Below are 12,680 nucleotides of genomic sequence, written 5' to 3'. Positions count from 1 at the left end.
TAAGTAATATATTCAAGGATACAGAGTTCTGTCAAAGATAGAAAAGGAAAAAGACTCAATTGTTTCCTGGATTCTGATAGGGTCAAACAGAACGACCACCAGAAACCAAAAGATCTTACCTCTCTGGAGCCCCAGTCTCTGTGGGGAACTGTCCAGGATTGAATTCTATCGACTTGCACTGCATTCCGAATCTGGCTATGAACGACTCACTTTTTTGTCTACAACTGGTCAGTACTGTCTTCATCGGGGAGAGATTCTTGTGTGGAACAAATAATTCAGCAAATTTTGATTCTCAGTGAGGATCAACTCCTCCAAGTTTTCTAGGTTCCTCCATGCTAGCTGGTGAGGGTCTTGTCCATTCAGATTATGAACGGAAAAAAAACCCTCCAGGAGGACAATACTAATTGTCAAAAACAAACACCTTCCATTGTTCAAGGAACTATATTCATATGACCATAAAGTTTTTAACCCTATGCTGTAGGTAAATCATATCTCCTATTGGCAGTAATATCATAAAAGCCATACCTAGTAAGCGTAGTCCTGTTTAAGGACTTCTTTGGGATACAAGAATCCTTCCAGGCATGAAGACAGGTAAAAACATTAGGGCTTTAGTGAACTACTTAACTATTTCAGACATAAGCAGCAACAGATACATTACAGTCATCAAAGACAGTCAGATACCACTATTTGCCTACAACCTCCTTCCCATCTAGATGGGGCGGGGGGGGGGGGGGTGGGAACCAGTTGTCTGGTAAAGAATTATCCTGGATTAGGTAGGTTGTTTTCATCTGACCTCCTACATCACCTCTGAAGTTGCTATATTAGCATTTCTGTTAGATTTTCTGTTTACTTCACACCCCGGGCACCATCTCAAAGTGGTATTCAGATGATATTTATTTAAAATGTTAACTTTTACTAATATGTGAGGAAAAAAACATATTTGAGTATTATCTACAGTATTTCTAGGACAGCAGGGGAGAATCATTCACCTTTAAAGGCCTCCCACACAAACACCCTGAATTGCACACTAACTGGTCCATAATCAACCATGTCTAAAATTTAAGAACTACACATGCATGCATACACATTACAATAACATCTCACACAGCTTTACCATTACATCACATTGCTTCCCAAACACAAAGGTACTTTCTACTGGTGATAAGACCTGTGTTTAAAAGGGAAATGGTGCAGAGCAGTTACCCCACCCCCTCCAAAACAGGTCACTTTATTCCTTTCATGAAAGTTTTGCAGTCTTTTTTTTTTTTACTAAAAACTACCATCTATAATGAAAAGATAATCTATAATACAAATTCCTTCCATTAGTAATTTTTACGTATTTGGCTGTGACATCTAGATATAATCATCTAAGAAGTAAGGTTATTAGAAATCCTCCATCAAGGTATCTGGGTACAAATATTAGTCTCGCCTGAATCTGGGTCAAGACTCAGGTGTTTTTTAAAAAGGTAAATGTTGACTTAAAGTTGACCCTTGAACAGCATGGATTTGAACTACAAGGTTTTTTTCAATAAAGATATTACTGCAGATGTATTTTCTCCTCTTTATGATCATCTTAATAACAATTTCTTTCCTCTGGCGTATTCTGTTGTAAGAATACAGTATAGAATAGATGTAACATACAAAATACGTTAATCCACTGCTCATGTTATCAGTAAGTCTTCTAATCAACAGCAGGCTATTAGTAGTTAAGTTTCTGGGGAGTCAGAAGTTATATCCAGATTTTTGACTGAACAGGGCATCAGTGTCCCTAACACCTGCGTTGTTCAGAGTCAACTCTACTTCAAAAAGTGGTTTTTTTTTTGTTTGTTTTTTTGTTTTTGCATTTATATGCTGTAAACTACAGATCATAAATGCATGAAAAGAACAAATATTCATATGCTGACAAATACTCTATGAAAAACCAGAAAATAAGCATGTTTTAAGTGTATACATCTGTCTGTAGGCAACCTCAACAAATTTAGAAAGTTGTTAGAAATTCAGGCAATCATAATACTTTTTATAGCTCATTTGGTAACATTTTTGTATTTTACTCTTACCTTTACGAGGACTGCTAAAAGCAATAGCCATATGAAAAATGTACTGTCTACAAAAATCAAACATTTTCCATATGTGGCTCAATGTCCTGTGCAATGAAGGTAAAAACCATAACTACCATTTTCTCAGTGCCTACTTACTGTGTGCTGAGACTTAAGCAGTTTATATTTATTATTCCTAATTTTTACTTTAATGCTAAAAGAGAGAGTCCCAGGAAACAGACTGAGGAGTCTGTGCAGCAGGCTTACTGGGGAGGGCTCTTGAGAACGAATACCTGTGAGACTGACCGGAACAGGGTTGGGCGGACGAAGACGTTGACGAAGACACAGTTGCAACAAAGGCCTCAGCTAACCCAAAGTGAGGTGTGGAAACTGGATGAACCTTCAGATTTGTCCTGAACTGGGGCAAGGAAACTGTTCCTTTGGATTTCAGCACGGACCAGTCACTGGATTCAGGCTTCCCTGGAGAGGGAGCCTTACCTTGGGGGAGACAGCTCCCTTGGGCGAAGGAATTCAACTGGCAGCTGTCACCAATCGTTGCTCCAGGCAGCTGGGGGAGGGGCTGGGTGTCTCATTCCTGGAGGAGGGGTCTGGGGACTATATCACATGTATGTGGAAGATATGTGATGCATTTCTATTTAACTGAATAGAGAGCTAAGGGAAAGGTAAGAGCTTATTATACAAAGTCACTAACAGAACTTCTTTAATGTAAATTTAGGTTTCAAAACTAGGACCTGGTGTTCCTCTCTTCAGTAGACATTGAAAAGTCTAGAAAGTCACTGTGTTTACCTTTTTGCCATAGTTGCCAGGAAGTTCACAGCTCATTTTAATATTTAGCGGATGTAACTATATTTACCTGGGTTACTCACTGCACCCTCTGATCTCTCATTTTCTATTTTTAGCTTTCTTCATATGCATATGCTTTTTTCGTACGTTTACATTATATATTCTAAACAACCCATCTCCTCTTTGTCATCTCTAAGAACACTTAGCCATAGGTAATGGACACTCTATGGCCTCCTTTTGGTAAGCCACATCCTTAACCTTTTACTGCAGAAAAAAGCACTTCTACTTTGTAAATTCCTTCTGTAATTCAAACTTACTTCAAGAGGAGTCGGTAGTTCAATAAATGCCATCATTTATATAAAGATTTGAGTGAACTGAGTCTTTGACAATAAAAGCCTATTCTAAATGTTTTGACGCCTGTTGTCAACTCTTCCTTGGGACTTCCAAATCAAACGTTTTTCACGTGTTTATAACCTTAGGACACCATGAATTATCTGCAAGAATTTTTAAAACCTGTGTTTTCCTACTGTGAGAAGTAACATGTATGAGCATAACATCCATCTGTACTGCTCTGTTTTGGCTATTGCATTGGACCGTTTATAGTCACACTTGCCAAAATCTTACTTCAATTGTCAACATTTTTCAAAGGTGGGTTGACGGTTCATAAAGGGGCAATATACCACCTGCTGGCTTTGTGACATTATACAAATTAATCTCATTGTGCCTCAATTTCTCCATCTGTTAGGTGGGGTTAATAACAGTACCTCCATCACAGATTTGCTGTGAGCGTTCAATGAAAAAATACAAACAGAGCACTTAAAACAGTGCCTAAGAGCTTGTACTCAATAAATGTTAGTCACTTTGATTGTTACAAAAAAAATAGTCACACCACATGGAGACCACTTATAAATAAAGGTTAGTTCAAGTAGGGAAAGGTAACCCCAAAGTTTTATCACAAAGCACATGGTAGGAATAACAAACTGTAGCAGTCAATATCAGAATCTCGTTTGGAAAGCAAGTTTCAGTTACACCACATCATCTAGTGTTAAAGGAACGCTAGCTTGATTTTCTGAATTTTAGTTTTATTAGTACATAAAAGTATTTTACAGTTATTTTTGTTTGATAACACATGAGATCTACAAATAACAAGTTTACACCTAGATTTAGGTTTGTTACACATCAAGTAACATTGTTGTATAAACATGCTTTAGATTATTCAAGTTTCAGAAACACCTGGCTATACTAGCATAGCTTCTTCAACCTTTTGCTCTTATTTCCTCTTTCTTATAAAAGCTAATTATCTAACCATTTTCAAAGGTTTGTAGTCCTGGCAAGAATATGGTGACTAACACTGACATATAAACCAAAGGGGAAACAAGGAATCTTAACTAACCACAGGAACATGCCTCACTCACCGGGCAGCCTGCTTACAAGAAGCTGTAGGCAGACAAACAGTGAAGTATGAATGGCTCATATATTTTCCTGGAGTTCAATGGAACAAAAAACATGTACACCTCTCATTCCTTTTTTGGTGCATGGAAATTTACTGGAAGTAAAATCAGATTGACCACCACTTCTTGAAAATTAGGGTTTCATAGATATGTTAGTTCTGCTATAAAGTTAAAATTTCTCCCTTGATTTTTCCTCTTAATTTTATAATGTGGTTTACATTACTTAAAGGAAAAAAATATTTTATACTGTTCTAAAACAGGTACAATCTGATCCCTCAAAATCCAACTATTAACCATGTCTTCTAATTTGCAAAAGAGAAGGGACATTACCTGGTTATACAGAAGACTGCATAGGGGTGCTCATAATTTAATGACTGAATGACTATTAACAATGTTGCACTTTGCTGCTTGATGGGGCAAACCCCAGGGACAACTGGACATACCACAATAAAAAGATATAAAGTCATGTAAATCATTCTTAAGAAAGTAAAGGCAAATGGTAACATTTGGTAAAGGCAAAAGTAACATAATGAATAAGAGCTCTAATGTTCTAAGATCAACAAGGCTGATATCTAGTAATATCGTATTTGAGGCAATTTCTTTCTATTGTGCTAATTGTTTTGAATTGCATATTTTAAATATATTGGTTTCTACCAGAATGTAAGCTCTTTGAAGGCAGGAGTTTATTTCAATTTTGTTCACTGATGTATTTCCAGTACCTACATCAATGGCCAGCACGCAGAAGCAGCTCAGTGGGTTTTTGCTAAATAAATGAACGAATGAATGAATGAATGAATGAAAGAAAATTCCTTAAGATTTTACATGGCAGCTGAGAGATTAAACGTAAGGTTGAGGTACTTTTTGACCTATCACACTCTTCTTTCTAAATCATAAACCAGCTCTTCCCATTTAGAGAAAGTATCTGCAAATTTAAAATAATAATAATAAAAGCAGTTTTTGATAGATACGAACTTTATTCTGGTTTTATTAATACCAATTACAAACATAATTGACTTATTTGAATAAATGAAATCTGAAGGTAGATAGTAGAGCAACAATAATACTGTGAGTTTCAAAAATTCAGGCTATTACAACAAAATAGTCTTACATAGGCTGAGAAAAGGCAACTAGAAGATGTATCTAAGTAAATAACTTCCATTCTATTGTATCAATTTATATTGACTGAAATATTATTTGGTAGCTCAAAATATGTAATTTATGAATACAGCCAAGAGCACATATATAAAAATAAAATGATGGCTGTTATTCCTAAAATGTCTGAGAATAAACACAGGTTTGTATTTTATACTAAGGAATAACAACGCATCCCACTAAGTGACAAGAGAACACTCACTTGATTAGTGCCAAGAAAAAAAAGTAAATATTTCCACTGGCTCTCAAGGACTCTCTCAACTACAACAGGTAAGAATTAAAACAGATTTAAATACATGCCTTTTTCCATTCGCAGACATTTTCCAATGATTTGGAACAGTAGGGGGAAGACTCCACATAGTTTACAAACTCCAGATATTTGCAACATATGCATATTAGGCCCAGATTTGTTAAGCATTCATCCTGAATACTGAATGCTGTTTCTGCAATGGTCAACAGCAGGCAGAGAAGAACACACTGCATGAACCGCTCCCCCGCCCCAAACCAGGATTAAAGAGTACCCAATAATCAAAGCAGTCCCAACAATCAACTGTTTAAAAGTTAAAGCTCTTTGTGGTCCTGGTCTGTTTTTGAAACTCAAGACATTCTTTCTCCCATTTTTAAGCCTTTTTTAAACATTACATCGATACAACCTTCCAAAAGGGGGGAAAACTGCTCTTCTACCTCAGCCTAGCAGTATGAGCAACTTCAGAGTGCCTGTATGACAATCAATATCTGAAATTGGAGATGTGAATTTTAGTTCTTGCCCTCTGGTAATGTTAGGAAAAAAGAGGGGAAAGAAGAAGGCAGGGTCATCACTTCTGAAGTTTAGGGAGATTAGAATCCAAGAGTCTAGAGTACATCTTAGAGGTAACAGAGCTGTGCCAAAATGATATTTTAGTTGGATTTCACTGGGTTCTAGAACCAACTCTAAAAATTTAGGCAATGAAGCACTGTGATGATCTTTGAGGACTACAACAAAGAATCCTGTGTAAGCTGGTAGAAGATTTAACAAACCCCATAAAATTTTCAGATTCCCAAACAGCCCTGCTGATTTTAGTAGATCTGAAATCTATTGTCTTCTGTTTTCATGGCCACTGTTTTATTGTACCTCTTGTCTAGCTTACTGCAAGAAGCCTCTGAGTGATCTTTGTCCTTCCAGTCTTACCCTTGCCAATTCATTTTCCACATTACAGCCAGTCCTAGGACCTAAGACTATGTCCACTTCCCAGCTTACAGCTCTTTGATGACTAAGTCTAGGGTCAAGTCTAAACCCCCTAGTACCTCATCTCACCTCTTATGTATGTCTCCAGTCTCATTTCTGATCACTTCCCACCTCCTTTCACCCTCTTCCCTCTAACCTCAGGCTCCAGCTAGCTAGAACTACATCATATAAAACATTTCACCAGAATATTGGGGACATGACCTGTTCCAAATTAATGCTTCTGAAGTTTTGATGCCTTAAATCTAAAAGAGCACGATGATTGAAAAAAAAAAAGCCGATGTCACCTCAGTATCTTCTAATTTTCTTTTATCCAACTGCCCACGAGTGGGCTGAGTTGGGAAATCAATTTTAGTAGGTTGTGACCACCTTTCTAAACACCCCAAGTGGGAGATAAAGAGACAAGGCACAGGGGATCAAGAAGCGTCGTGGTAAAGAGGACCCAGGGCCAGTGAGGGTGGCTAGGGGGGAACAGGGTGAATGGGGGGCTGGTACAGGTTGGAGGGGATGGGTGCAGGGGAGGAGCACTTGAAGACTGCCAGTGTGGGGGAGGGGATTGGCTGAGCCCGCGGGCACAGTGCATACATGTGATAACCGGGAGGCGTCATGCCCCACACCAGGTGTTGGCATACATCAGCAGGACCACGACAAGCAAACCTAGGGTATCCCTGGTCTACTCCATGCCCTCCCACAACGTGTCGCTGCGGCTGCAGGGCCTCCGGGAGAAAGACTCCGGGTCCTACCGCTGCTCTGTGAATGTGCAAGACCATCAAGGCATAAATAGGAGCCACAGCAGCAAAACTTTAGAACTCAGTGTGCTGGGTAAGTGTGAAGCACACACTTTGCAATACCGCCCCAGCCCCCAGGGAGGTCAGGCGGGTCTCTCCCAAAAGGCTGCCTGTAAAGGTTGGAGGAGGGCAGATGGAGTGACAGAAGAGGGAGGCGGGGAGTGTAGGAGGTGGTGGAGGTGGGGGTCTGTTGGCTCCTGGGGATTGAATTTTTCACCTGTCTCCCTGCTCCAGTTCCTCCAGCTCCTCCGTCCTGCCGTCTCCTGGGTGTGGCCCGTGTGGGGACCAACGTGACCCTGAGCTGCCAGTCCCCCAGGAGTAAGCCAGCTGCCCAATACCAGTGGGAGCGGGCACCCCCATCTGCCCAGGTTTTCTCTGCACCAGTTTTAGGTGAGGGAACTTCTGGAGACAAATGAGTGTGTGGCTGGGGCAGGGAAGGATGAGAGGTACCAGGAGGGGGGGTGGTGGTGAAAAGGGGAGGCAATGCTGCCAAGTACTGGGGTAGAGGAGGTGTGGTGATGGTGGTGGTGGAGGAGGACGACGTACCTGTAGGGAGGAGACTGGAGAAAGAGCCTACCAGGTACAGGCAATGTGTTGGGTGTGTTCGTGTGCTGTATACTTATGATACTCGAGAGGACATATGACCTGGTGGTTCTAGAGCCAGATTAGCTGTGCTCGAATATAATAGAACATACCAGAGGGTACTGCACATAGTTAAGTAGCATGTCATTTTGCGGATTAAATAAGTGAATATTTGGAAAGCACCTAGAACAGTGCATGGCACATAGTAAATGTTACAGAAGTGTTGGCTACAATCATTATTATTTTGTGGAAATGTTTCAGTTAAACATATATATTACGTGACTATTAGGCCACAGGGTAAAATATATTTCTTCTTACTGTATGTTCAAAAGATGCATTGCTTTGGTTTTTTATTCCAGTATATAAGAATGAGATATGTAATAGATACCTGCACAACTACAATCTAACACTATAAAAAGGTTATCTATCAAAACATATAAATTGTCTAGAATTGGTATGCCCATCATACTGTTATTCCAAAACTATCTGCTCCACCCTTTCTTGGTTCTTTAAGACACCACTAACGAGTCATTTGTAGATTCTGAGTCATTTGTAGATTCTAAGTCATACCTTCACCAAATGCCATGCACTATAGCAAACTGTGATTCAGTTGAAAGGCATGACTTTTTTATTTAATATAATTTTTTTTTTTTTTTAAGTAGGCTTCACGACCAGTATGGAGCCCAACATGAGGCTTGAACTCATGACGCTGAGATCAAGACCTGAGCTGAGGTCAAGAGTGGGACGCTTAACCGACTGAGCCACCCAGGTGCCCCAAAAGGGATGACTTTTTAAACAGCTTACCACTTATAAATCTTCTGTGAGTGAAATAAGTCAGTCAGAGGAAGACAGATATCATATGTTTTCACTCATATGTGGATCTTGAGAAACTTAGAAGACCATGGGGGGAGGGAAGGGGGAAAAAATAGTCACTTATAAATTTTCTGGAACAAATGCGGTATTTGGATGTTTCCAGTTTAAGATTCCTGAAACAAAATATATTTTACTATACTGGCAGTTTACACTGTTCTAGGTTATGCTGCCTCTGGTCTTTTACCCCAAGTGCTCATCTCTATCTACCCTCTTCTACTCAGTTCAGTCCACTCTACCTTCAGGATCCACCTCCTGAAAGCCTATGACGACGTGCCTTTCCTGTGTATGCCTGAAGCACCATGAGCTTAATGTCAACGTGTCACACAGACCTTGCTCACAACCCTGTAACTGGTGCTTTTGTAGTCTGACTCTTTCACTGGAAGGTGGACACCCTGACGGTAAATGGTACACTGCAGCATCTCTAGGACCTACTGCACAAGGCACTCAAATATTTGTGGTGAATAATAATAATAATAAAAAAGTAAGTCCCTATTTCAGACTTTAGTATTTGGAGAAACCCTGTGATGAAATCTGTCAGCTGGGTCTGATGAAAGGGAATGGGTAAGATCTCCAAATCCTCCCACAGATTCTTGCACTTTAGCCAAGAGTTAAGCTCCACATCTTTCTCCTGCTTCCTAAGGACAGTGGAATTCAAGGGTCCAGTCCCGCTACGGCTGCCAAGAAAGATATCAGAAAGATGCTCAGAGTTCTAAAGCTGTGGCCTCCCACTGGGGTATTCCTACTCTTTCATGATTAATCAAGGCATCATAAAACCTTAGGGATTCCTGGCATTTCCAGCTGGCATGTATTTCTTACGTGTAAAGCTTGGCCCCTGAATTTAGAATAACCAAAGCAATATAGGTTAGGGATATTGGTTTTCTTTAAATGTTAAGTGGAATATTGTCTGATCATCAACATTCTCAAGATACATTTGATAAAATCTACAGATACGAATTTTACGTGGATTTTTCAGATTCATAGTACATTACTGAGTACATTTTACAGTCAATGCTCATTTTATTCATCTCATACTAGATTTATTATTTCCTATATCCTATTAACATCCTGTAAACTTTCACCTATAACAAAAAAACTTTAATGTCCATTTTAAAATGTTCAAGAGAGTACAAAAAGTCTTTTGGGAGCACAAAAACAAACAAAGTTTGAATATCATTATTCCAAAGCTGTTCTGGCCAATACAGTAGCCACTGGCTACATATATATGACCATTTAAATTAAAATTAAAGAAAATTAAAAATTCAGTTTCACACCGTCACACTAGCCACAGTTCAAGTGTTCAATAACCACCTGTGGCTAGTGGCTATTGCTCAGTGGCTGACAGACAGTGCAGACAACAGGACACATATATCACAGAAAGTTCTATCAGACAGCATTGTCCTAGAAAATCAAGAATATGACACTGTTTGCCCTAGCTAACTAAGATTATAAGACTTTATTCTGTGCACTAAAAGCTCTTCCTCCCTAGTAGGGTGGACCATTTTTCTTTACTTTTATCAAGGTTCCTCCTACTCTGGGGGAAAGAGACAGGGAAGGCAAAAAAAAAGGAACTTTGAGCTTCCCCTAAAGGTTTGAGTATGTAGCTAAGAAAACTGTTTCGTAAAATAGACTTCTTTAATACTCCAAATAACAACTTTTTACCTGCGCTGTTCAATATGGTAGCCACTAGCCACATGTGGCATTTATAATTTAAAATTAAATTAATTAAAATGAAACACAATTTAAAATTCAGTTCCTCGGGCACACTAGCCACATTCCAAGGTCTCAACAGCCACAAGTGACTGGTAGCTATCACAATGAACTGTGTTAGATATAGAACATGTCCATCATCACAGAAAGTTTTATTACACAGCACTGTTTGTACTATGTGCTTTCTAAATTCTTTTTTCTTTTTACGTGTCATCTTATTGAAGGATCCATAATAACTTCATTCCACTCTTCACTAGATTTCCCCAAATGCCAAGAAATAAACTCAGAAGACTATTCATCCAAAGTTTTAACATGTGCTTGTTAGACCCTTACCTCCTAAACTGAAAGACTGTAAGTGTATGGTCGGTAGTCCAAGATGGTCTATTCCTTTAAGATACACATCAAGCCTCTATCAGACTCACAAGCAGGCAAGCGTTCTGGGACACACAAGCCTCTGGATGACAGTGGCATGGGAACAACAGAAACAGAATATGTAAAAAATGGAAGCAAACAAATCTGACCCAATCTTTCTTGCAAACGATTTGAGTGGTATACCATATTTCTCAGAAATCTTTCAATGACAGTACAGAGGGAACGTCTTGTCTGCAAACACCAGAGAAGAATCCTCAGAGGTGGGTGGAGTCTATTAAAATGCTACACAGGGACACAGGTTATCTGCTGGCTTCAAGCCATCTTTACCTCACTGGTTCTCACAAACAAATGCCAAGGCTTGAGGGCTAAAACGAAAGGTCAATATGTAATTTGTCTGCTAAAGCATGAATTTTGTTCTAAAGATTACAACAATTACTAATGAATAAATCTAAGCGATACCCCTAAAACACTGATCATTTTGGTTGCTAGGCAGAAGACTCCCTACCACTTTTAAATTTGTCTGATGAGCAACCAGTACTGATCCAGCAAACACAAGCTTTTTAGGTCATACAATCACCTTGCATTTCATCTCGAGGCAGAGCTAGAAGTACACATCTGTTTCAAAGACATAAAGCCAACTCTCAAGAGGCAAATTTTTGGAGAACACCCAAAAATATGGGACTTGAGAATGAGTTTTGCAGTGCATCAGATTAACTGACTGAAGTGTGAATACAGCATCTGGCTCAGAAGTGAATGCTTTCATGAATGCCAAGTCTAGATAGATCTTTCAACTACTACAGTATGGACTGTGATGAGATCTCTCCCTCCTTTGAAGTCATCACACTTACTGTCTGCTTTAGCCATATGACACTTAATCAAATACTGCCATCACATACCATCCCTTGTGTTGTCCAGTTTTAACTCTTTGATGTGTCTATACATACTTCAACTGCACTGTAAGCTCTTTATTTATCCTAACATCTAGCATACAGCCCTGCACATAGTAAGCACTCAAGTTATTTGGTGAATGGAGACATGATGAAAAGGCCTATAGAATAAGAGAAAAATCATGCAATCACCAGACAGAAAACCACCCATTTGTTTATCTGGCTCCAAAATTAGGCTGGAATTGTTAGTGGACGGATTTTCTTCTGGCAAACAAACAAAAAAAGCAGCAAAACTTCAGAACCAAACAGTAATCTGTGCAGTAAGGCAGTATCAAACACATCCATTTTATCCAAATGACTGAACGAATACCAATAAATGGACATGTCGGACTTCAAAATGAAACTCTTTGCAGCAATAAACAAATGTTTATATCTGACTTTAAGCTAAAACCCTGTGCACTTAGAAATATACACATTCACTTAGATAGCATGCAAAAATAGTACTTTGGTAGCAAGATCCAAGAGCTATTAATTTCAAAATTTACAATTTCAATAGATAAGAAGTCTAAAACACAGTCCAAAAAAGGGAAGTGATGTGTTTTTCAGGTTATTCAGGAAGGTAGCCAGGGAAGAGGCTGGGATGGGACTCAGCTTTCTGATGCCTTCTCGTGATGAGATGAAGGCTGCTACCTCAACGTACTGAAACTATGATTAAAGGAAAGTTTCCTGGAAAAACCGAAGTTCCTATATACCTCTTCCCTCCTTTCAAACTTAGAAGAAATTGTTTACTGAGTTTTCATAATTGC

At 39.1% G+C, this 12,680-nt stretch overlaps 1 protein-coding gene across 2 annotated transcripts in view; it reads right to left on the bottom strand.

Moving 5' to 3' along the window:
• MSANTD2 (Myb/SANT DNA binding domain containing 2) overlaps nt 1-12,680 on the bottom strand; it is a 31,329-nt gene that overhangs the window by 14,710 nt on the left and 3,939 nt on the right. The window lies entirely within an intron of this gene.

The sequence above is a fragment of the Puma concolor genome, chromosome D1, assembly GCF_028749965.1.
Source record: "Puma concolor isolate L17-30 chromosome D1, mPumCon1.1.hap2, whole genome shotgun sequence".
In the NCBI taxonomy this organism is placed as follows: Eukaryota; Metazoa; Chordata; class Mammalia; order Carnivora; family Felidae; genus Puma; species Puma concolor.
Note: the sequence above shows the minus strand (reverse complement) of the source record. Positions and strands in the feature narration are given on the sequence as shown.